The sequence below is a fragment of the Myiozetetes cayanensis genome, unplaced genomic scaffold (genome assembly GCF_022539395.1).
Source record: "Myiozetetes cayanensis isolate MyiCay16 unplaced genomic scaffold, myiCay2020 scf14, whole genome shotgun sequence".
NCBI classification, from domain to species: Eukaryota; Metazoa; Chordata; class Aves; order Passeriformes; family Tyrannidae; genus Myiozetetes; species Myiozetetes cayanensis.
The window spans coordinates 3,207,994-3,232,842 of NW_026087048.1; the positions used below are offsets into that span (position 1 = coordinate 3,207,994).

The 24,849-nt window shown below is 50.5% G+C and overlaps 1 long non-coding RNA gene across 1 annotated transcript in view; it reads left to right on the forward strand.

Moving 5' to 3' along the window:
- The window catches only part of LOC126636736 (uncharacterized), an 89,232-nt gene that overhangs the window by 61,462 nt on the left and 2,921 nt on the right, over positions 1 to 24,849 (forward strand). The window contains exon 2 of the long non-coding RNA XR_007628125.1: positions 23,466 to 23,665. This is a non-coding gene — a long non-coding RNA (uncharacterized LOC126636736). The remainder of the gene's footprint in view (positions 1 to 23,465; positions 23,666 to 24,849) is intronic.

Here is a 24,849-nt window from a genome sequence, read left to right on the forward strand (position 1 = left end):
GGACTCTTCACTTCCTGATTCAAAGTGAAGGTGGAAATAACAAAATGTCCTTCAAAAGTCAGTTTCTGCTTTTTGTGTGATCACAAAGTTGTGATAAAGAGACTTACTGAGGGATTGGTTGTGCTGGCCCTGGTCTTGTGGAAGGCTTAGTTGTCTGTGGAGATTTATCCACCCTAAAAAGCATCATTTGATTGAAGATTGTCCCGTAGCTATAGAGGAATATCCTATGCCTGTCCCAATGAATTGGCCTCTCTGATCTGTGATTTGGGCTCCGTTGGTGTCGCTTTGGGCTCCGTTGGTCTCGCTTTGGGCTCCGTTGGTCTCGCTTTGGGCTCCGTTGGTGTCGCTTTGGGCTCCGTTGGTGTCGCTTTGGGCTCCGTTGGTCTCATTGAACTAAAATGATGGAATCTTGAAAGTTTGAAATGATCAACCATCACTGAAGGAGAGCATCCTGTGTGTGAGCCCTCTGTGCTCACCAGTCTCTCCCTTTGGACCTCATTGGAAATGCTGCCATAGGAAAGGAACAGAGTGGAGACAGATGATGCTGCAGCAGTCCAAAGGAAGTATCAGACCTGGCTAAATGATCTGAAAGCCTTATCTGTAATTAATTTGAGAATGTTCTCCTAACAGCCAGGGACCTGCCCCATGCACAGGGCTCTGGGTAAGGTGTGGATGTCTGCTTCCAGGGATGTCTGGGGCTGCCATGGGAAGCCAGTGTGTTGCATGCACATGAATGGAAAGTAGGTCAGCAGTGGGGAGCAGGACTTTGTGGGCATTAACATGTTGAGATGTGTGTGTGTGTAAAACTTAGGGAATTAAAAAAACTGCAACCAAAGCTGCATTTCATCCTCTCCTTCCCAGTGTGTGCTGTGAAGGGAAGAAGGGGTCTTCAGGGACAGCAGGATAGATCCTTCTCTGGAGCAAATCTTTGTAGCTCCGTTGATTTAGCTGGCACTTCGCTTATTAATACCAGTTGAGAATCCAAGCTGGAGTGTTTTGTACGCTTGTAAATAATTGAACGCCACGTGAATACAATGATGTGAGGGAGGATGGGAATAAAGCAGAGACTCTGGGAAATTTTAGGTTTTTTTGGAACGAGGCTTTTTATGTGAAAACATATTGGCATCTTGGCTGCGAGGCACTGTGGTTGAGTGTGAGGGGTTTTTCATCGTAATTATAAGGACTAGAGCTGGAGAGCTGTTGAAACTGCGAAAAATGGCAAGCACATGTCAGATGGGGAGAGGGAGGCTGCTGCCAGCTGTTCCCCCCCTCCCGCTGCCTGACTAGGTTTGATAAATATGCATTATTTTTTAATACTAAAAATGAGTTCTAGTTCTGGCAAGGTGCTAAGTTGACAAACCTGGAGATGAAAACCCCTGTTATCCAGGGTGAAGCAGCAACAGCACAAGCTTTCCCCTGTGTGCTGAGGGATCCAGTTAATATGCTGCTGCCTTGATGGAGGCCAAGAGATGCTACTTGTGATGATGGTATCTTGTGATGTGGGCTACAGGCTCTTTTTACACACTGGCTGCCAGATCCCTGTCTGTAAAAGTTGGCTTTTGATGGCATGGGTTGGTGGGAGCTGATGTTGACCTGTCCCCCCTTACTGGTCTGGGAGCAGTTTCCAAATCCATGCCTCTCCTGTTTGGCCCTGTGTAACATGGCTGTTTCAGCCCCTGCTCACAGGGAGATGTGAGGTTAGGAAATCAATTGATGTGTTTAAACCCATCTGCATGTGCGATTTAGGAACAAGACACAAGCCAAGTCAGTGGCCAGTGAGCTGGTGACTGCCCTTGGCTTAGGCAGGCGCTCCAGGGAGCCTGGATGGAGGGCTGCTGATATGTGGATGTGAGCTTCAAAGCTGGAGGCTTCCCAGGAGCTCCTAGGGGAGGAGATGAAGCTGTGAAATCTGGAAGCAGGCCTTCAGATCATGTATGAGATTCCTAGAGCTGTGTGTTATGCATGATCTGGTCACCTGGCAGAGAGGGACTGTACCTGCCTTCTATCTCCTCACAAACTGGGAAGAGTAAAATGTGGATATTTGGGGAGAGTTTGTCTTCTTTCTATAGACTAACACCTGAATTCCAGAAAGATCCAGACTTGGTTAGAGCCTGTGGGCTTGTCTTTTTGCCCATCACAGAGTAGGAATTTATGTCCCTAATTTCTCATCCCCTTCCTGAGCCAGGGCTGAGGCAACTGTGCAGCATGGAGGCAGGAGCTGGAGGCAGGAGCTGCTGCCATTTTGTGTCTCACTCCACTCAGACTGTGTGATGAATTGCTGTGCTTTGCCTCTTGGGGAGGCTTTACAATCTTGTTTTCTTTGTCTTTAACTCGAAATAAAAGTCAGTCAAGGACAAATGAGGGGTTTGTGCTGAGTGTGGGGCAGTGTGATACTGGTGACAGGTGCCCTCCATTTCTTGGACGATGGGCACAGCTTAACACCATAAGCCATTTTTATCCAGGGCTTGGACTTTTCTTGCTGTAGTATTTATCAATTACCTATTTGCTACACTGCAAATCCCTTTCTTCTGCAAGATACTTTTCTGTGCTGCCAGATCTCTGCTCTGCCAGCCTCTCGGTTGGGGCAGCTTGCTGAGAGCCTGCACGTGTTGTGGTTGGCCCCCAAACTTTGCCCAGGAGGGACTCAGGTGAGAATGGAACAACACAGAGCGTTGAAGTCAAGATTAAGATGTACTGGGTGACAGATACATCCTGAAATCACACGGATGGGTGCCCTTAGGACAGTGGCACAGTGGGAGATGGCAGGAGCAGGAGGGATGGTGCTCTGAGTGCAGAATGCAGAGCCCTCCACAATCCCGGGTGTGGCACGCAGTACTGCAGGGGCTCAGGTGCTTTGCCTTTGTTTTGAGGTGAGATGGCACTTTGCACTGTTCCCTGTAGCATAAAGAGAATGCTGTGTAAAACAGCAGTCCTGTCCCAGGCAGGCAAGTGGCAGGGGGGCAGAATTTAGGGGGCTGCAGCGGTGGCCTGACCTGGAGCTTATCTGAACACTCCCTGCAGGGATAAAACTAAAACCTCTGGGGAAATGTCAAACAGCAACTGCTAGAGAACACGATGCTGGGAAAAAATTCAACCCTCGCCCCACAGACTCATTCCAAAACATATATTAAAGGTTACCCAGACAACCTTAATACCTCCAGAAATGTGACCTTGAAAGCCACCTCGAGAGCAAGGAACTAGCAGACGTTCTCAGCTGCTGGCTGCGAGTGGTGCCCACAGAGTAACGTGCTTTGTCCCTCACTTGATTTCATTCACTCAACTGGCATCAGGTTCAGCTCAGAGACTTACTGCCCCTTGGAGGGGGGTTCTATTGAGCCATTGATGCAGCATTGAAATATTTATTTCATAAGCAGCCACCAGGGAAACTAAATTTCCAAGCAAGCCAGCCCTGTGGGGGTACTCCTGAAAGGAGACCTGAAGCAAATGTTGAGCTCCATGAAAGGCATTTTTGGATGACTTTTTTTATTGCACTGGGATCCAGGATGCCACACTGCCTGTTGCAGGAGTGCCTGCCTTCCTCTGGAAGGCAACAGCTAGTCCCTAGGCCAGGGCCTTGCAATCTAATTTAAGTATGTGGGAGTGGAACTGGGTACCTAAATCATCCCCACGACATTCCTCAAACAGCAAAGACTTGATTTCTTTCTAAGGACCAGAGTGAAACACCTGTGAGAATTCTATGCCTGAAATGTTATTGTTTAGGGCATTGCCTTCACAAGGGAGGAAAACAGTAGCAAAATGGCATCACTTTCAAAACCCTCCTTAGTCACTTGTGGTTCATCTGCCTCAGGCTTCCCAAAGGTCTGCCCTGCTCCATGAGCTCCCCTGGGGCACATCAGGCTCATCCAGAGCTCACTGGCCAAGGCTAGGATCTGGGAGACTGGAACTAAGAACCTGGTGTGTGGACCCCCTGTTTGTGGCCTGTCTTTGTGGCTTCATCAGTGAGTCCCTGGGACCGACCCCACACCATTATTCCCTCAGGAGAGGGACAGTGTGCTGCCTCCAACCAGTTTGGTCTTGTGTCAAAGAACCAAGTTAAACCAGGGGTCAGACTGCAAGGACTGCTCTGGGCTGACTGATGACAGTGCCATGGACAGCCAGGAGGGCTGAGGTCTGTCCTTGTGCTCTGGCTCATCTCTGGCAACCCATTAACCATGGCTTGCTCACCGCTGAGACACGGTGAAAAGGGTTTGGAAGCCGTAGGAAAGCAAAGCTGCTATTGAAACAGGCAGTTGAAATGCTCAAGTGGTGACTTTTTCATGCCTACCATGTTTCAGGGGCACTTGTAAGAGTACTATTTAAATTTAAAAGAAAAAAGAGTAAGATTTCTAATCTATTATTCATTCATGAAACATTATTTCAGTGTAAAATAAAATATTTTCCTTTGCCACCTCATTCTTAATATACTGTCTTCTCTCTTTCTCTCACCACCCCCCCTTCCCTCCACTCTGCAGTGCTCCAGGGAACAGCATGTATGAAATTATTTTGTAAAATCCAATAAAAATTTTAATCAGGTCAACATCATTACAGGAAAGGAAAGTGATGGAGCTTTCCTGATGCATTTAAAAAAAAAAAAAAAAAAGGCATGTGAAGAAAAAAAAAAAAGATGTAAACACGCAGTTGTAGAAAGAGGAGCACAGAGCTGCACACCCAGGCACTGTGCAGTGCCTCCTGCTCCTCCTGTCTCCATGGAGCACAGTCTCACTTTCAGACACGCACATGACAAATGCATGCACGTGTCTCTTGTCCCCCTGCACATGCACCAAACATATCCCAAAGCAGGGAATCGTAGCGTATCCTGAGTGGGAAGGGACCTGCAAGGATCACTGAAGTCCAACTCCTGGCCCTGAATAGGGCATCCCAACGATCCCAGCATGGGCCTGAGAGCGTTGTCCAAACCCTCCCTCAGCTCTGGCAGGCTCTGGGCTGTGACCACTGCCCTGGGGAACCTGTTCTAGTGCCTGACCACCCTCTGGGTGAAAAACCTTTTCCTAATATCCACCCTAAACCTTCCCTGACACAGCTCCAGCCATTCTCTTGGGTCCTGTCTATGTTCACAGAGCTCAGTGCCTGCCCCACTGCTGCCCTTCTGCAGAAGCTGCAGACCCTGATGAGCTCTGACCTCATTGTCCTCCTTTCCAGGCTGGACAAACCCAGTGACCTCAGCCACTCCTCATTCAGCTTTGCCTCTAGACCCTTCCCCATCTTTGTACCCCTCCTTTGGACACTTTCTAATAGCTTTAGGCACGTAAAAGTCTCGGCTAACACCCTTTAGGAGAACACCCACCCCTGCCTGGAGGTCTTTATGGACCCTTAGGCCCATATGTCCCAACATGGTCTTTAAACAGTGGTTGGTAAAGCAGAGGGACCACAGCTAGTTGTGTGGCAACTCCCCTCTTTAATCCCTGTCTCTCTGATTACCACGGAGGGGAATAAAAAGCCCTGGTAGCACACGGTCATGCTCTGAGGATTTGCATAGTGTATTAAGGCTTGCTAAGATCTCCTTCCTAGCCTGACATTTACAGAAAATGCAGCTGCTGAGGCTCCTCTCCATCTTCCCTCTTTCAGATTAAATGTGAACTTCTAAATCTGCCAGGAGGAGCGGAGGGAAGGATGGGGAATGTAACTGCCTTGCTCCGACCTTGGTCCGTTGCCATCACCCGAAACACAGAGCCAGGCCAAGTGATAGGAGTGATTGATGTCTGTACAGGTCAGAACCCCTGCAGGAGAGGAGCAGACATACCAAGCCCTTAAAGTAATATACTGTTGACTTCAAGGGATTTGCAAAAGCCTCCAGGAGTGAATGCTTGGAATAATGTATTTTTGCCATCGAGTTCCTTGGAAGAGTGTAGGAGGGGCTGGCTACCTATCACACCCTTCCCCACCAAGGTCAAGGTGGTGGCTGTGGATGAGAATAGAGCTCTGGAGATGAGCACCATCCTCTGAGGAGCCCACCCCCTGAGGGGGGAATGTAATTCCTGATATCAACACAGCTACTAGTAGGGTCCCACTGGTGGGACTTCTCCCATGGACTGCTGCCTTCCTCGGGGAATTAGAGACCAGTGGAGAAACCATGGGTCCTTGTGCTTTTCTGATTCTGCTGGGACATAGAATTGTTCTGAAGGGCTGGGAATGTTTTTGATATAGTTCAGAGAAGCAGGGATGGGGGCTTTACCTCCTGGGGAAGTGAGTGCCTTATGCTTTCAAGCTGGAGACAGTTGAGGCTGAGTGGTCATTGACCTTACTGAGAGGGTGGCAGGAGTAAAGTAGTGACTGGCAGGGCCACAAGCTGCCCTAAAAAAGATGAATGACTCCTACCCTGGGGCACAAGGTGCCTGTGGGGACTATCCCCAGCAAGGGTAAATCACAAGTTTTTCTAGTGACAGCACTGACTTGCATCAGGCTTGGAGCATGGAAGTGTTCAAGGCCAGGCTGGACAGGGCTTGGAGCAACCTGGTCTAGTGGAAGGTGGGGGGTTGGAACAAGGTGGTGTTTAAAGTCCTTTATGTTTCAGACCAGCCTGTGATTTTAGGGGTTGCAATTCATCACCTCAGCTGTCCCCTCTGTGCAGGGGTGTCCCTCTGCACGGGGGTGCCCTGTGTGCCTTGTGGGAACGTGTGGCTGGGCCCATGAGCTGGAGCCTCCACTCTCTGCTGGCAGATGGGTTAAAATAGGAGTTGAAACATTCAGTGCTTTGGAAAGAAAAATAAACTCCTAGGCAAGTGCCAACTGCAGCAGCCATTTTGGCAGAGTACCGTGGTGCAGGGGGATGGGGTAACAGCCTCATGGTCCATGGGAACATCCATAAGTGGAAACAGCCCTGGCCCAGGCTGTCTGCACTTGCAGCCCACCCAGCAGCGCCCGGGCTGTGCGGTCGGAGGCAGGCAGAAGGCGCCCTGCCCACGGCACACGGGCTGGCACCTCTCCTCCTCCCTGTGATATTTCTTTGCCACCCTCTGAGTACACACGCACACACATCATACGGCTCTGACGTTATTCTCCTTTGGTTGTTGCGAAGGACTCAAAAATGTCCATTTTAGGGTTTTTTATATTTTGGGAGCCAGGCTGAAAAATCTTTTCGTGGTCAGTGACAAGCAGCTTATGGGAAACAGATGAACAATACTCCCAGGAATTTCTCTTATTGCTGCCTGTGTTTAAAATATAAAGTTAGAAAGGGAAGGGGGGAAAAAAATAAAGTTTTTTGGGCTGAATTCCAGTTGAGTGCTGTGAGATGATCTCTGCAGCTCTCCCTGTAAGGATGCAGAGCTCAGATGGTAGAAGTGGGCATAGAAAGCTTGGCTGGGTACAGATTTGATTTGGAGTGAGGCCCTGCTCTCCTGCCGGGAAGTTGCTGATCCTCTTAAAGGGTTTGGTCTTTCCTGGAGCCCAGAGAGAAATGACAAGTGCACCCTGAGGCCAGTGGCTGTGGGAATCTCTTCATGGTAGATCCAGCTCTTTCCAGAGGAGACCATGTCCATCTGATCTTCCCACTGTGGAGAGCTGATCAGCTTCCAGGGCAGGCTGGTGGGGATGGAGGACTTGGTGAGCACCCTCAGCCACCACTGGTGCCTGCAGCAGGGCTGACCTGCCTGGCTGTCACCTTTCCCAGAGCTGTAGATGTGGCTCTGTAAGTCCTACAGGACCAGTGCCTGTACCTGCCTGGTCCCAGCAGCTGGATCTGATTTTGAAGCCCTGTGCTGCTGCCTGCAGGTCTGTGCTGGTTGTGTCCATAGGCAAAAGCTGTGCCCGAAGGTGGGAAGGGAGAACTGCAGCTCCCTGTAATAGATGGCAAGAGGGACTGATGGCCCAAGTGGTAAATAAATCTTGTGGGCTGGGTGATATAACAAAGCACTTGACCTTTGCCCTGGTGGTTTATTTTGTAATCAGTGCCTGGCAATTGATTTATGGGATAATCAATCTTTCTCCCTTCCTCTGGCCTTGGCGTTGCCTGCGCCATGGTCCTTGCTTTTGAGTGATGACTCCAGGCTGCAAACAGCACCCAGGGATGAGGCTGCCTACCCCTGCCCCCTTCTCTTCCCCACGCCCAGCTCGGGAGCAGATGTGCTGTTTACAGCCCCATCTACCCAGTGAATGTTTATTAAGTTGCTCTTTGGCAGGGGCAGTCCTCTCTGCCTTGCCAATCTGCAGCGCTCCTGGTCTGACAATTGGCTTCCCAGCACCTCAGTTTATAACTCCTGCAACAAATTGTCCTGAATGAAAAGCTTTCATGCCTTGTGATGGATTCCCCTCACATAAATTGGGGCTGTGAGCATCCTTGCTCTTCCCAGGGATGCTCTGCGCTGGGAAGCTGCAGTTGGAGCAGTGAGGCCTGTGTTGGGGTAGAATTCACGCCCAGGAGATGCTCGTTCCTGGTGTGTTTGTAGCATGGCTGTGAGTCCCAGGGCTTCAGGCACAGGGCAAAGCCCAGAGCTGCTCAGTAACGTGCAAGTAACTTCCTTCCCGGCTACAATGCCCAGTTGTTCATGTTTGCACTGTAATTCTTCTTTCTCTTGCATTGGCTTGTGTCTTCTCTACTCAGCACTATCCTACCTGACACCTGGATGCAGCTGAGCTGTGGGTTGTGGGGGCAGGCGGAGGGGAAGGACCGTGGTGTCCCTTGGGACGAGGCTACTGAGGATGGGGGCTACATCCTCTTCTGCCCCCCAGTAAATCTGTTCTTGCTGGGCCCTGGTTCCCTTCTGCTCCCTGCCTGAGAGGCTGGCAGGATCCTCACTGCTCTGGTAGCTGCTGTGCAGCCAAGGCTGCCCGAGCCATTGACAGAGACCTTGGAGGGATCTCATAAATATGGTATTGGGAGGAAAGAACAAGTGAGGGAGCTCAGCATGTAGCGGGTCTGTGATGGGGAGCAGGTTCACCCAGTCAGTGATAGCCTGAGGAAGGCATCCAAGTGTCAATTCCAGCAGCATGGTGTCTGTGATAATCCAGGGAGACACAAGCAGGGGAGGAAAGCTCTGAACCTCACCAGGCTTTACTGGGGCAGAGGCAGCAGGGCCAAGGCTCTAAGTTCTTGAAAAGCTCTGGGAAATGCTTCCCAATTTGGATAGCATTAAATTTGGGCTCATATTTCTATCAGAGGCCCATCCTAGCAATGTGTGCTTTCTGAGACCTGCATGTCCCCCACTGCCCTGAGGATATGATGTCATGTACCTTGTTTTGGGCAACCATGGTGACATGGTGGTACCAGGAGAGCTGCCTATGCTGATGGGGACCCATGGGACAGACCAAAGGGAGCTCTGGTAGATTTAAAGTGCTCTAAGCAGGAGCCTGCTGGGAAAACAGAGCCCCAGCCCCTTGGAATGTAGGGCCAGCTCTGTGTGTGATTACCATCATAATCTTGAGGTGATTCTGTGAGGGATGTGGGGCTGGACTGGCTGTCGTCATTCTAGTGATGGCACCTTTTCTGTAAGGTGTTTTTAAACATCTCCTGCTTCCTTATGGAAAGTCTTTGCTTATGTCTGTTCTTGCCCTTATCTTATTTAAGTCCATTCCTCCTCGTAATACATCATCCTTGGTCAGCCTTAAAGGTTGGCAAACCCTGAGGGAAGAGAGGAAAGAGTTATAACGGCTGAGGGACTAAAGGTTTGATTTGGATGCAACCATATTTATTCAGTGGCAAATTACATCTTCAATCAAACCAATGCAAATCAGGCTCCCAGTTCAGTCTATTTGTTTGGACTTAGTGAGTGCAGGGGGATTCATTATTTCCCGTGCTTCCTTCCATCCCACTAAGTTCATATGCGCATGTACGGACTTGCACACACTTGTCTGTGAAACCCTCTTCCCCCAGGGTGATGTGCTCTTTGGGAATAGGTATATGATGATCTCTGGGTGTGGGTAGAGCCTGCATCCCTTGGGAAAGCAGGAGAAGAACACCAGTTTGTGCCCTGGATGTGGGCAGTTTGTGCACCAGCACGGTGCACAAGGAAGGGAAGTGTTCCTCAGAGCTGCAATTAGAGCTCTGAATAATTCAGTTTTTCAATGTGGTGTCTGAAGTAGAACAGTTAAAATAATGTCTCTGGGAGACTGACAGTGATCCTTTTCTCCTCACACACACCCCGAGGAAGAAACAAACCATGAAAATCCATTTGATTTGTCTGGGGTCATTTCATTTTGCTTCTTGTTTGTGCATGCTGGCTCGCTTCCTCAGTGAGAAGTGCTCCCTTTCAGAAATGTCTAGGAAAAAAAAGTCAGGTCTGAAATTTTCATTTTCACTTCTTTTTCTGAAGTTTGTCTCCAAATTTGACCTGTATGTCTTTGGGTTGAAACCTGCATTTTAGGGGTGAGAGGTAAGAATTGGAAAGATAAATCCATTGCTTTTATAAGCAATTTCCCTTGCCTTCATCGTAGTCTGGCCTGTACATCTCCATGTCTGTCCCTGCCTGAGCCTGCTGTGAAATCCCTGTAGGTCCTTCTCCTGCCCCTCCTGCCCTGTGAGAGGGCTGGGGACTTGTCCAAGCCCTGAGCTGTGCCATGGGCAAGCCATCCATCCCGTGCTGCAGCCACGCGGAGTCAGAACACGCCGGCTCCCAGCACAGGGGTAGGACACAGCCCAAATATGAAAGCAGCAACTTGATTTCCCCTGGGCAGAGGGAGGCTTCTTCCCTTGTAATTGTCCTTTGTTTCTGGAATAGCCATGACAGTGTTTTCGGAGAAGAACCCTCCTGTGTGTTTGTGTTTGATCTGCCCTGATGTGGGGAGGTGAGTGGGGAGGTGAGTGGGTGCCCGCCGTGTCCTGCAGCACTCCCGAGCTCCCAAATGTACGTGTCCCACACACACCAAGGGATCACACACCCTGAGCCTTCACTGACCCACGCTGCTAAATTCAGTCAAACTTGACCAGTAAAGCTCAGAAGTAGTCTGCAAGGTGTGGGCTGAAGGTGGTAAACTCTTCGAGGCTGGAGGTGCCTTTATGCTGTATGCGTGTCGTGAGGGATTTTTGTTCCTGCTTGCAACCTCCTGTTATCTTTGCCTACCAAGTCCAATCTGGATTCACTGCACAGAACATTTTGAGCTGAAAACAGCTCAAAGCACCTCCTGGAAATGGTAGGAAAAATTTCCATGCTAAGAATAATGAGTGGTGAGTGCAGAGGATAGACGCAGCGGGAATTCCTTGCTCCTAGAAAGTTGCTCTGAGCCTCCAGAAACCTTGGAGGATTTAATACATGGGTCTGGGTTTGTTGTTTTTGTTCTCTCCTGAATTGGGTCAAGAAGCTTTGCATTTTTTTATGGATCCAAAGCTGTGCACAGTATTATCTAAGAAACACTGCAGCTGCTGTGTGCCTGGTGCTTCCCCAGCTGCCAAGGCTGCTCACGTTTTTGGGACTGCCTCCTTGGGGTTGGTGTTGTCTGGCAACGATGCATCTCTCAAAGATATGTTGAAGCAGTGCCAGGGAGGATGGCAGGGAGGGCTGGAGGCAGGGAGACTCATAACCAGTACAACACACGTGAGGTTGAGATGGTTGCCCTGGTGAAGAACCTGCTGGGATGGGCAGGGTGGTGGGTTAGCCAAGCCTGGCTTTCATGGATGGGCACAGATTTCCAGCTGCTGGACCCTGGCTCCTCCATCATGGTAGCAACTCTCAGCTCTGCCAGCCTTTCCCCTGACGGTCAGCAAAGCCTACCATCCTGCATGCAACCAGCTCTGAGCTGGCCTGTGGCAGCAGAGAAAAGATCTCACAAGCATCAAATGACTGTCCCTGTTTTCAGAGAGGCATGTGGTCCCCAGTACCAGCTAGTTGTCCAGGTCCCTGGACCCATCTCTCTTTTCCAGGGACCTTGCTTACTTTAGGCAAGAGGAGCTCATCTCCAAGCTCCTTGTCTCTGTCCCAAGTAGCCCAGAAGTTGTTTATCTTCTGTAGATTCTCTGCCTTGTAAATATTTGCCTGTAAAGCCCGAGTTATAGACCATGTTATTTATGTGGAGGAAATGGATATTTAAGGCTGCTCCACTTTGTTATTGCCCACATTATTTTTGGGAGGCCAGACCCCTTTTTATAGGGGAGCTGCTGCCATTACCACGATTTCAGAGCCAGCTGGTTTAGGGCTTTAGGTCCTGATGCCTCTCACCTGGTGCCTGTGGGAGGCTTGCCTGAGCTTGCAGGGGGGGTGTAGTGAATTTTTCCATGCAGTGTGATTCCCTACCTCTTTCCCCTTTGATCTTCCCTTCCTAGACACATGTGTTTTTCTTCCCTTCTACCTTAGATCCCATCAGCTCTCACCCACCCCTTTCTTGCCCCAAATTCTCATGGCTTTTTGGACATGCTGTCAATGACTGCTGGCTGCTTCGGGTCCTCTGGATCAAGCACAGGGCTGGCCCCATGCCCTGCTTTCCCCTGATGCTGATAAGCTCTCCTTGGCAACAGCAGAACATTTCCCTCCTCCTGATCCCTCATCCTGCAGACCTCTTGGAGACCTGTCCTTCCTTGGCAACCCAAATTGTCATTCCTGGTTTTCTGTCTACTTCTTTATTTGTCTTGTCTCTCAGAAGATCTTTATCATGCCAGCAGATGGTTCAGGAACAGCTCCCCAAGCCTGGTCCTCTGCCTGGACCTGGATCTCAGCATCCATGTGCAAGCACCCCGTGGTTGCCTGAAGGTTGCTGCTCCAAGGGCCAGTGTGGTGGTGCCTGTGGTGGTGCCTGTGCTGGGCTGCCTCGTTCCCCTGCCTCGGGTTGCTAAGGTACAGCTAAACCTCTCATCTGGAGTGTCATCATCTCACGGCTCAATTCCTTCAACATCCTTTTCTCTGGTCTTGACAAATGCAATCTTCTCCCACTCCTGCCAGTTCAGAGCTGTGCTGCAAGGATCGTTTTCTGTGCCTGTCATTTTGCTTGTGTCACCCATGCTTTACTTGCTTTTGCTGGTTCCTGCTGGCAAACAGCAGCTACCTGTCTCTGCTCTCCAGCCCTTTCACAGTTTTCTTTGCTGTTAACCTCGTAGACCCTCTCCACACGTGGTTTCTCACTGTCAGTCAGCCTCCGGTGACAGCCTCTGCCAGCACTCACCGCGTCTCCCAGCTCTCTGCTTTCTGCTCCAGCACCTCCTGCTCAGAGATGAGCTCCTAAATGCACCCCGCAGAAATGTGCCCCTGCCCTTCACCCCTCCTGTGCCAGCCTCTGTCCCAAACAGGTGATGAGGGCTTGGGCACAAGTGTAGGAACTACCTGTCTGTCAGGCAGCCACCCCGTTTTCTCCTGTTGGTTCCTCTCAGCTTCTGCTTAGGCTGAAGACCTTCAGGGCAGGGCCTTTTCCTAACAGTGGTTGCCCGAAGAAACACAAGCATGTGAGACCCTCTTGGCTCCATGCTGTGTGATGTGTGCTTACCCTGATGCCATGCTTTAGGAAAGCAGTGGTGAATTCAAGCTGAATTTGGCAGGCTGGCTGGAGATGTTATGTCCCTCCAGCTTTAGTGAAAAATGGTGTCTGAATATCGGAAAGGGACCTTCTCTGGCACCAGAGGTGGAGGCTGGCTTTGCACTGGGTTTGTACAGCTCAGTTCTGATGAGGGGCAGATTGAGCCCCTGCTCCATCATGCCTGGAGCTGGCCCAGGGGAGCTTCCCCGGCCCTGAACCTTGCTGGTGAACCTCCCTGGTTCACCTCAGGGCAACATTTGCTGTTGCAGACCAAGTTTGGCCATAGACACAACCTGCCTGGACTAATCTGGAGCAGGGACAGGACTGAGGTGATCCTGAGCAGTGTGTGGAGCCCTGCTCTATATTCCAAGTGCAGGAGGAAGAGAAAAACGCATCAATGCCTTCATCTGCCCTTATGGATTTTTCCACCATATTTTATAAGCGTTCATTTTTATTTATGTGAGGTTAAAGTCAGTCCAATTTGGAAATCAACTTGTCTAAGGAGCTCCCCTCAGATCCTATTAGCTTCATGTAGTATTTATATTCATTTTTGCTAATGCCATTCACCAGGCTGGCTGTGGTGGCAGCTGCAGGAGCTGCTAACCCTCTCCTTGCCAGGCCACTGGGGCCTTGAGCCTGATGGCTGTGGGGATGGCAGGATCTGGCCGTGCAGTGAAGGGCTGGGGCTCCCAGCTTTCCATCTTCCAACAGTGTGGGAGGTCACTTTCTGACCCCTGCTCCCACATATCCCCCCTTGCTGCACCCGGCATTGCTGGCACAGCGGGCACCTCTACCTGGAAATCAGTGGCTGGGTTGGACAGAGAACAGTTAAGTGCTCAGGCTATCCTGGTAATTAGAGAAATTCCTGGAAGAAAATAAAAATAAATGCATTGAGGGCTTTCAAAAGAGAGAGAGGATACCTGACTCAGGAAGTCCTTCAGCAGCAGATTGCCAGAGGAGTGTCCTGGGGATGTATCAGTGCACGCTTGGCTGGCATTCACACCAGTCCCCCGGCATTTGCTGCTGGCCCCTGCCAGAGAGGGTACTGGCAGGATGGACCTCTGCACTGGAGGTGGATAAGCACCATGTCCCCCTTCCAGAGCTGTCATTTGGTAACCCAAATCAGCTGCCAGGATTGCAGCATTAAGGTCAGGGTCAGCTGTAAGCACCAAGCAGTAGTGACAGTGGCTGCCACCATGGGATGCATCCATCCCCTGTGTGCCCCCTCTCCATGCAGGTAGCACCACATGCCTCTCCTGAAGCATCCTGGCTGCCCTGTCTCTCCCTTGCCTTTGATTATTTATTGAAGTGGTTTGATACTAGGTGACTGTAATTAAAAGAATAAAAATACAGACAATAAAATGATTTCTAAAATGATAACATGCTGGATGCAGTCAAGCAAGGAATGTATTAAATATTTATTGCCACTGGTCTGCTGGGGGGGGAATTAAAATTATTTAGCCTGAGAAAAACATTTTAATTATTTAATTTGAGGGGAAACCTCCCCCACAGCCCTCCTTAGGACTAAGCCCCCAACAAATGACAGCATAATGTAAGGTTTGATTAAAATCTGAATGGGATGAAGGCCTGGAGATTGGAACAAGGGATGGGGAGCCACGTGGTTGCCATCTGAGCCAGCGGTCCCCTGGCTGTGCTGCAGCAGGTCTGTGTGTGATCTTGCAGGTGAATTCTTCCTCTCCTGATGAGGTTCATGCTTGGCAGCAGTTAGCCAGGGGTTTCCTCTGCACATGGGAGCCTGGGAGCTGGACAGGAATTGCTGGGTGCACCAGTTGTGGCAGTGAATGGCCCAGCACCTGCAGCAGGAACTCTCTGTGCCCACAGGTTATTCTGAAATGCTTTAGTGCGTCAGGAGCCCCGGTGTGTCTGTCCCAGCAGCCCAGCTCCACCACGCAGGCTCTGCTGGGCTCACCCCACACCAGGCATTTATCCCGTGCGTGGCATAGGGCTGCTTGAATCCCCGGGTCCCATGGCATTCACACACTGCATCCATGAGGCTTTTCCCGGGAGTCTCTGTGCCCCTCTGCAGGAACGGCAGTGGGGCTGGCATCCAATTGGCACCTCCGCTTGAGGTTGGAGCGAAGGATCTCCCAGCCGCATATCAAAGACTGAGAAGAGCAAAGCGTGGGGTCTGGCAGTGGCTGATTGTTTGCTGAGAGAGGAGGGGCTGTGATCTTTTCCGTCGTGCCTCCAGACTGACAGTCTCTCATTATTAGCCCCCTGGAAACAGGCACTTTGACTGAAAGAGCCATCCCAGCCTTCACTGTAACAATCAAAGCGGCTCAAGAATAAACATGGCTTGGCAAGAATAAACACAAATTGCAGTGCTTGCTGTGAACAGCGATATCCAAGGGAGCAAACATCAAATGAAGGATTATCCCTGTTTGCAAGGAAACTCCTCTAGAAAGAGATTGAATAAGGACCATCTGCAGCCCAGAGCGAAGAGGCTACCAGGAGAACCTGCTCATGCCATCAGGAGCTCTCCCCTTTGAAGCTCACATGGTCTCCTTTAGGCACTGTCTGGTTCAGCTTCATATGCTCTGTCAGCTGCTGAAGCCCTGAGCTCTTTGCAGCTACCTCCAGCTTGCAGACAGTGTGGGCAAGGCCAGAAAAGCACAAGGAGGGGAGTTATGAGGGTCAGAGAGGGTGCAAAGAGCTTCCTTGAGGTGGGCAGGGGGGCAGGTGCTGGACCTGGCTGGGGTGACCACTAGGAAAAACACTGAGCACCTGCAGGAGCTGGGGAAAGATCACATCAACCAAATCCTGAGGGAAGCTCTGCTCTCTGTTTCTGACACTAATGCTGCCAGTCTTAGGGTAGGAGACCTAAAGCCAGCTCTTAATCAGCCACTGTCCCCTCACTGCCCGCAGGAAGTGAGCACGAGCAAGCCCTCCTCCCCAGACCATCGCCAAGAGGCAGCCCACGCGGCATAAATCAAATTTGGAGGCACAAAGGTTCCATAAAGAAGCTTATTTTCTGAAGCCAGGTCCCATTATGTTATCTGTCACTTTATTGGGGTTTCTGAGCCGTTTATTTTTATGTATATACATCAGAGCTGGTGAGCTGGCATTGGCCTGAGAGTATAAAGCTGACAAGACACAGTAGCACCGTGTGAAACCTGTCAGCGGAGCAGCCGCCTGTGAAATGAACACAAGAGCCAATGCTGATAATTTTATTTATAGGGAATCTTGGGTAGTGCGTGACAGAGCAGTGGGTGCAGTCCCTGGCCGTCTGAGAGGGACCAGTACCAGAACCATCGGCAGGGATAATGGCTCCAGGCAGCTGGAAATTAGACTTTCTTCTTAAGGAATACCTTAAGCTGCTGGAATGCTTTAGTCACCCAGAATCTGTATAAAATAACTAATTTTCTTGGGGTGGAAAGTTTTGATGGAAGGTTCTGCAACACTTAGCTTTCTGGTGTTGATTGTCTTGGTAATTGTTCTCTTAATGTTTTGTTTATTTCTTAGTATTTAAAATAAACTCAGATTTAGTGTAAGGATTTGTTCTGAAATGGGAAAAGTGGAGTTTCCTTGTCTAAAAACCGTAGAGCTTTTAAACGTTTTTGAAACTTTTTTTTTCCAGGTTATTTTGCCCCTGGAGTGACATTTTGCCAAATTCAATAGTCTTTACAAAAGCCTAAATGAATAATTGTTTCTGTCGTGTTCCAGGGGAAAAGTATTTAGATCAGCAATTTTTCCTCTCAGTTGGAAGAAACACTGTGGGTGTGAGATAGTTTTATGGGTCATTGAAAACCCCAAAGAATTATCTGTATTGTTATCAGGGTTGATGGTACAAAAAAACGGACCCTGCTCTTACCCTGTTGTGACCTTGCCCTCAGTCCTCTGGTTTAGCACAGAGAGGATGTTGCTGTCATATTCTGGTCCTTCTGCAGGCAAATGTGCTTGGTGCACTTTCAAAAGGCAGTTGGGGGTTATCAGTGGCCATGTGGCATGTGGAGGTTGGTGCTCCGTGACTAATCTTGCCACATTTCCATCCTGCATGAATGCCTTTGGGAGTGCCCCGTGCCACAAGCCAGCCCCACTGTCGCAGAAAGAGCAGGGACCCTGCCAGGCTGGCCCTGCCTGAGCTTGTCACAGGTGAATAAAACCTAGGAATGTTCCATTTGGCAGGAATAATACGTAAAATCTTAATCTAGACCTGTCTTTGTGGTTCATGAGCAGTAGCAATGTGTCATCTTCCTCGAGCCATTCACAGAAGTGCCTCCGGATCAGCTGTGTGTCCTATGGGTGCCCATGGAGAGCTGAAGGCATGGGTTAGAGGGTGGAATGTTTCCTCCTCAAAGCTACGAGCCCTGACCCATCAATAGGAAGTTTCTGGCACTGCTGTAGTGCCTGCAGAAAAGCAGGTGGTATTATTTTAATTCTCATTTTTCTCTCTGGTTTGTGTGAGGAGCATGTTTCCCTCTCTGCTTTCACTCAAAGCCTCTTCCACCAGCACACCTTGTGCCAGCCAGCTGCAGGAACGGCCTCTTCACCCTTCCCCGTGAGCAAGACGGGCTGCTCTGTCTGATTGATCTCCTGCCTTCCAGTTCAGATCATTCCTCTGCAGGTCTGTCTCTCACCTGCCTGGGCACTGCTAAACCTTCCCTGGAAGGAACAGCTATTTGTCAAGTGAGAAAGGAAAGTTTTGAGTCTCCTGTTCCCCGAGGCCACTTAGCAAGGCTCTGTCTGCTCTCTGGACACTCGCTTTCCTGTGCTGATGTGGTAAGAGAAGGAATGAAGGCCGTGGGGCTTTTCTGCCCCACGTCAGCACCGCTGTGGGCCCTCAGGGCAAGCTCTGTGTATATCTTGTCTTCCCCAGCCTGGAAAGGCGTAATGTGCCTCGGGTTTATCCACTGTGCAGCCACGTCTGTGGTCGCATGCCATCGCCTCGCTCCTTTGTGCTTCCCTGCACCAGCCCACTTGTTGACGAGGAGCTTAATTGTGCTGCCTGATGTCTAATTGGTTTGCTCTGTCGCTCTCCATTTGCTTTCCCTGTCTTGCTTTCCTCCCGCTCCCCTCCATCAGCGCGCCGAGCTGTGAGTGTGAGCAGGGCACAAGGCCACACTCCTGATTGCTGCAGGAAAACAAGGCGCCCAACTTCCTCCTTTCTTCTCCTAAATTCAAATGACAAGAAACAGAGGAAAACAATTTTGCAAACCCTTGGCAGAGGGCCAGCGCTGATAAAGAGCCGTAATTAATCTCCCTAGCTTTATTAGAATATCATTACAATTAACTCGGCAATCTTCTGTTGATCAAAGCCATTCTTCCCTGCAGAGCAGAAGAAGCCAGCGTGAGCCTGGATTGTGCAGTGCTTAAAAGCACCTAGAGCTGGATCATTCCTGCCAGCCCAACAGCAGCTCCATCCCTCTGGCTGGCAGCTCAAGGGCTGGCAGAGCTGTGGGCACAGACCTCTGTCCTCACCGAGTCTCTTGAGCCACTTGAAGCTTTGATTTTTTTTTTTTTTTCCCCCCCCCCCCCAGCTCCTTTTCGTTTTTGAGCTATCATAGCCCAGATCCTTTGCAGGCACCTGTGAGTCCCTCATTCCCTGTGTAGATACCTTTGGATCCAGCCTTCTAAGCACTGGCTTGATTCCTTCGTGTGTGTTTGCACAGCTCTTAGCATGCCTGCTTCTTCTGCTCAGCTGGAGACAGTGATTGCTGCAATAATTCGGTTAACGGAGGCAGAGCGGGGAAAAAAAACAGGGGAAACATTTGTGGAAGCCCCATCTGAAAGAAAAGAGAGCTGTCAGAATAAAGATCCATAAGCTCTACAGTTAAATAGCCCAAGATGTGTGCTATAGAAAAGCAGAGAAAATGAGCACTGTTAAACTACCCCTTTCCTCTTTTTCAAACGGTTCTTTTAATATTGGGTATTTATCTGTAATTTAAGCCTGTGATTAGTTTTTATCAAAAAGATAGTTCTGAGGCAGAGATCTTAAAAATGATTAGGTGTCTGTTTGAAAGACAAGAACAGCTCCACTTGTACTGCAGGATAAAGATGTCTGTCTGTTTGCTGCCTTGAGCATCCATCTGTGAGGGCCTTGTGACAGAAGGAACCTCCAGTTCCACACAGATCCCAAACCACCCCAGACTTTCAGGGAGCTTCTCATTCTCCTTGGAAGATGCCAGAGCAGAACCCTCTTGTCACTGAGCAAGATTGCGTCTGAGGTGATTTTGTCTCTTCTTCCTCATCCCACTTCTGCTTTTGGAGAATACTGTCAGCTTTGGTGCTCTTGCCAGAGTCCTGACAGCAAAGCCTTGCTGACAGCTGTGTGCCTAGACCTGGAGCCACCAGGAATGTGCAGGCAGCAGCAGTTTTGTTTCAAGACCATCCCATCAGAGGAGCTCGGTATGGGAAAGAGGGGGAGTGCTGGAGAGCCTGCAGCCTGTTCCCCATCATCTCCTGCAGCTTTCTGCCTAGTGACAGCCCTCTGTCAGGCTAGAGCCATGCCCAAGGGACTCCTCTGCACTCTGGTCCTTGGTGCACGACCAAGGAGGTCTGTTCCAGAGAAACAGCCTGGCCCTGCTTCTGTTCTCAACCTGGCACAGATGGAGGTTTTACCCCTAAAATGACACTGCCAGAGAGGATTTACAAGCTGTGAGCAGACTCAGTGAGTGTGAAACCATGTTATCTCACAGAGAGAGAGAGAAACATGGGAATTTAAAAAGCTTTGGGTCTCTTCCCCCATGGTTTGAGGAGCAGGTCACAATGAGCTGGTGAGCTGCTGTGGAGCAGGCAATGTTAAGCTGCCTTGCCAGCCTAGCTGGGAAGGGTTGTTATATGAGGGTGTTTGAAGCTCTCACTTTTGCTTTTTGTCCTGAATTCTCATCTGTTTGAATTGTCAACGCTTGTGAGCCCCAGGAGAAAGAAAAGGGAAAGAAAAGGCAGGCCCAGGCTTGGGGTCTAATCGACCTTGGCATTGTCCCTTTAAGTGGCCACCCTAGGAGAAGGGAGCAGCTGCTCCAGTCCATTTGCGGGTGCAGATCCAGCAGATCCAGCCCTGCCTGTTCTGCCTAGCTTCACCTGGTCTCTGTAAATCCTTAACCCTTTAGAGCTGGAAAAAAGGGAGCTGCACTTGCAGCGTAATTTCCTATGCACAGTGCAGGGTGCGCTGAGCAAATGCACCTCGCTGGCAGCAGCGAGCAGGATCCGGGTGTGGCACCCACTGCTACAATTCCTGCTGAGGACCAGGGGCACGAGTACATTGCGAAATGAAATCAGATGACTCTGAGGAAGAAATATTTGTTAAGGACTAAAAACAAATAAATGGTGCAGATACTGCATGGCTCAGCAGCTCCGGAACCTTGGGTTGCCCGAGACTGGGAGGGATTGCACAGAAGGAGAGTCACTGGGTTTCCTCTGGGCTCACCTGGGCTTTCCCTCTGCGATAAACCCCTTCCTAGGGACATGTTCCTGAGGCTCACGGCCCTGGGGCTGGCTCAGTGTGGCCCTTCTCAGGGTGTGGACCTTCCCCAGATCCCAAACCCTCATACAAAAAGCTGAAGATTTTCATCTTCCACAAGCCTGTGTCCTTAGGTATGGGAAGGGAACCTCCTGTGGGTGATGGACACCTGATACCTCACCTCTTTGGACCACTGAGGAGGAGTTGTGGCTACATGAGGGTCAGTTTGATGTAGGCTGTCACATTAGGACCCCCTTCTCACCCCTCCTTCCCTGCCCCTTCTGTGGCTGGGGATCTGAGGCAATAAAAACCCCTGAGAACAAACCAAACCCACGAGGCCATAAGGCCTCTGATGGAAGGGGTTGAGGCTCTGTGTGAAGCACCACAGTGTCCATGAGGTCCTTTGGTGGTTGGTCCCTAAGGTGAGAACTTGTCCTTTCCCACTGTGGCCACCAGCATTCCTCCCCGCAGGGGTGGGCTGAGGGCAGGAGGGGATGCTCAGCCTGGACAGACCAGGCTCAGAGGGAGCAGGAGCTGGAGTGGCTCTTCCGAAGGGCCTAAAGTAGGGTTTGTCTCCCCACACAACTTCCCCGGCAGGCAACAGGCTCTGCTCCTCCACGAATGACTGAGGACATTATCAGGCTGCCTCAGATCTCTGGGTGAGACACAGGGGCTGAGTGTCAGCTTGTTATTAAATATCATTTGTAAGTGCTGACTGTGTGGACCTCTTCAGGCACAGACAATGGCAGGAGGAGGGATTGTTCACAGTGCTGGGAGATGAGTGAGTGGTGAAGGTCAGAGATGCCTCATTCTGGGCTGCCTCTGACTCTGTCTCCTGCTCATTACCCGGTGGAGGCAGGAGGGAGGGGGATTTCCTCAGCGGGAGGCAGAGGATTACAGGGAACCCCTGTGTGTCACCAGGGCCTTCCACATGCTCAGGTGGGGAGTGCCCAGCACGGTCTGTGTGTGAGGAAGCAGGAGCTGTGCAGCCCCCAAATCCTCCTCTTTTGTATCACCCTGTCCTTAGGGACTCCAGCGTGGGGCAGGGCAGACTCCTGCCCAACACAGTGGAACTGCCCAGGGAAAAGGCTGTTTTGGCCTCTCTTCTACCCAGCACAGGCAACTGGAAAAGAAGTTTTGCAAATGTTTTTCTTGCTATTTTCCATGCTTGGTTCTAGCTTTCCCCCTGAGAGAGATGGAGATGGGGATCTGTTGAGGAGGCAGCACCCAAACCTGCAGCACCAGCATCTTCAGGAATGCTGCCTGCTTGCTTTGGTGCCTGGCAAGCTGTGGAGCTCTGGGGAGTAGCTGGTGCAGGGACATGAGCCAAAAAAAAACCCAGAAAGGACCTGTCTAAAGGGCGAGATGAAGGCAGAGGCACCTCTGGTGAACATGCCTGGAGTGGGAGCTGAGGGACAGTGAGTCGTGTAATCATCTGCCTGAAGCAATCGCAGGCCGTCAGCAGAGCGCAGAGACACTTGCATTTATTTAAGGCAAGATGCCCTAGTTTTGTGCCTTCAGTGGAGTCCCTAATTATTCCTCAATCTTTGTAGTGAGCTAATTAGTTTCGCAGCACTCAAGGCTGGGGAACACTGATAGGCTCGGGAAGCACAAGCTGAAGGGATGAGGAGGAGAAGAGAGCTGGTGGGAAATGGCTGACTGGCAGTTGGAACGGCTGGGAACAGGGCAGGGTTTGCAGAGCTGATGGATGACGGTCTGGGAGGATGATGGAGGAGGGAAGAGCCGTAATCTCGTGTCAGGCAAGGTGCTGTAGTGAGATGATGTGGGAAACACCGATGCAGCAGCAGGCAGTAATTGAGGGGGATGGAGGTGGGGAGGGAGTGAGAGGGATGGCCCATGGGAAAGCACCACAGAGCCCAGTGCAGGGCTCAGGGGGTGGGATCTGCATGGAGGAGTGCACAGCAAGGGGCAGGGCAGCAACTGTCCCTTCACATGGGCCTTCCTTAGGCAGTTGTCTTTCCCAGGGCGCTGCTGCCCCTTGGGCTTGCAGGACCAGCAGCCTTTCCTGACTGTCCTATCTCTTTTCTAGCTTAGTGGTGGCACCAAGGAGCTTTGCTGGGAGAGGCCAGCCTGGTCCCCACCACATGGAATGGCTGGTCCCCAGGCTGGGTGCTCAGTGTTCCACCTGAGCAGAGCTGCTTCTTTCAGAGAGAGCCACAACAGATAAGGTTCCCTGCACCGATAACCAGGTCCACGATGTTCCCATGTAGGCATTCCACTCTGGCTGGTCTGTCTGCATGGATGCCTTGTTGCTCTGATGACACAGGGCTGTGCTCCAGAGCCCACACTCCCTACATCCCCACCGTGAGCCCCAGAGGTCTCATTCTAGTTCTCACTGTCATTGGGAAGTTCTCAGTGGCCACAAAGTGCAGCGTGTGACAACTCTGATGTGCCCAGGTGGCCATGGATTTATTAGGATATTTATCCTACTAGTGCTGCAAATGGTGTCATCTGTCTTCTAAACTTTGCACTTTATTTCAGGGAGAAAATTTAGTATATCCAGGCAATATGCTGTAGTTCTAGCATATGATAAAGCCCTGCTGGGAAGTGTAGTTTTATTGATTTTGTTATTAAAGTGCCACTGGAATAAATTTGCTCATTTGAATGAAATGTCTTATTATCTGGATCGTAACAGGCACATGATGAAACCTCTGGAGGGGCATGAGCTACCTGCTGCCTGGTGATGGGAGCTGAGACGGGGCAGCTGACATGGACCTGCCACCCTGTGACCCTCAGCAACTCCCTAAATCCACAGGGAAGCTCTGCTTAGAAACCTCAGGATGGGAACAAAACACAGTGGTGGGGGACACTGTGTTCCTCTGATCCTTTGCTCAGGTAAGGATGTTGTTTTCAAGGGAATTGAGGAAAAACCTCTTTCACGGGAAAATATTTCTTTAGTACCACCAGTAATGGGGGTGAATTGGGAAATGAACCATTGCACATTACACTGGGACCTAACTGCACAGCCCATGCTTTCCAGTTAAAATTTGAATTGCCTTGAATGCTGCGGATTATGGAAAATAAGAAAAAGGCCTAGTAAAATTTATGGGTTTTAATCATAAACTGATAGAATCACAGTAAATCTATCATAACCGTGCAGATACAGATCCAGGAAAAAGAGAGGAAAGCAATAGGCCTGCTTTTCCTGTGGGAGCCAGGGCAAAGGAAAGGGAGAGCTGGGCTGCTCTCCCAGCCATCTCCTCCAGGGCGTTGAGCCCCTGCATCCCAAATCCTTTCCCTGCTACCATGTCCTGCAAAAACCTGGTAGAAGGCATTGAACTGCAAAGTTTCTGCTCTGTCTCATGGCAAACCAGCTGGGCAGGGCTGGAGAGAATGTGGGGAGTGAGGAAGGAGGAGGTGGGAAAAGGAAGGGAGGGAGGAAGGGAGAAAGGAGAAAAGGAATCAAAGCCCAAAGGTCTTTTCCCCTCCATGCCACTGTGCTGCTCGCCGTGGTGGGAGCAGGATGAGACCCCTGCCAGGGGAGGAGAGAGGCAGAGACTGGGGGAAAAACCTGCGTGTGGAAGGGACTGTGGGAAGCACAGTGGTAGAGAGAGAAGAGCTCTTGGCAGAGAGAAATGGCAGCAGAGCAAGGGAGAAGCACAGAAGGCAGAAAGTATTTAAAAAAAAAAAGAGAGAGAGAGAGTGTGATAAGGAGGAAAAAAGGCAGGGAGTAAAATATTGGCTTTGAAGGAGAGATAAGAAAGAGAGGGCAGTTAGTGAGAGAAGGAGTAAAATTAAGTGTGATAAGGTCTGATAGAAGCAGGGGAAGGCAGCAAGCTCAGGTGGAGAGCCGGGGAGCTGCAGGCAGAGAACACAGGGGCTGCAGGCAGGGAGCTGGGGGGCTGAGGGTCTTTTGTGCTGCTCTGTGTACCTCTGGTGATCCGTGGAGAGGAGCCAAGAGGGTACAGGGTTGATGAGGAGGGTCAGGGAGTTGGTGTGTGTAAATGTCTGTCCCACAGGGTGCTCATAACCCTGCTCCTGCCTGGGAGGCAGAGGAGAGAGCTGACACCTGGCAGCCA